Source organism: Monodon monoceros, unplaced genomic scaffold (assembly GCF_005190385.1).
Source record: "Monodon monoceros isolate NGI ecotype Baffin Bay Population unplaced genomic scaffold, NGI_Narwhal_1 Contig7043_ctg1, whole genome shotgun sequence".
NCBI lineage: Eukaryota > Metazoa > Chordata > Mammalia > Artiodactyla > Monodontidae > Monodon > Monodon monoceros.
In genome coordinates this window covers 540-1,310 of record NW_021702687.1, presented here as the reverse complement: position 1 = coordinate 1,310, position 771 = coordinate 540, and the positions used below count along the sequence as shown (strand labels likewise).

Here is a 771-nt window from a genome sequence, read left to right as displayed (position 1 = left end):
GTGGTCATCTCGTGAGGATCAGGGTCAGCCAGGAGGGTCCAGCTCAGTGAGCAGCAGAAGCAGAGCCGAAGCTGAGCTGTAGGTGACCCGGCGGAGCGTGAGGAGGGCCAGGCCCGGAGCGGGCAGGCGGAGCAGCAGGTCCCGGCCCGCGGGAAGCCGAGGCGGGCGTCCGTGTGGCGTGACCTGGGCGCGGCTGGCAGCGGGGAGCCTGTAAGAGGCAGGGTAGGAGCTCAGGGCCCCCAACGGGGATGAAGCCTGGCCATGCCACGGCCCTGCTAAAGGTCCTTCCAGGGGTCCGTACTGCTGGGTCATCTGTCCCCCACTAGACTGTGAGCTTTCTGAGGGCCCAGTGCTTTAGAATAAGTGAGCAGTGCTCGCTTCGGCAGCACATATACTAAAGTTGGAACGATACAGAGACGATTAGCATGGCCCCTGAGCAAGGGTGACATGCAAATTCGTGAAGCGTTCCATATTTTTTAAAGCAATTATACTCCAATAAAGATGTTTTAAAAAAAAAAAAAGAATAAGTGAGCAGACGGGACTTTTGGCCTGGGACCCCAGACAACACTGACCTTTCCTAGAGAAGGACTGGGGGCCCTGAGGGGGATGGAGAAGGACGAAGGTCCGACCTGGTCTGCTCAGGGACTTCTTCGGCCCCTTGTCAAGGAGGACACTCAGAGCTCAGAAAACACTGTCCCCTCCCCTGACCCTCAGGGATAGCCATGCCCAAAGAGGGGTGGCCACAGCCCCTGGCCGGAGAAAAATCAAGAG

The 771-nt window shown here is 58.4% G+C and overlaps 1 non-coding gene across 1 annotated transcript; it reads left to right on the top strand.

The window, feature by feature from the left end:
- The first annotated feature begins 370 nt into the window (after positions 1–370).
- On the top strand, positions 371–477 carry LOC114891101. The gene has a single exon (XR_003792417.1). It is a non-coding gene; the product is annotated as a U6 spliceosomal RNA (small nuclear RNA).
- The last annotated feature ends 294 nt before the right edge of the window (positions 478–771 follow it).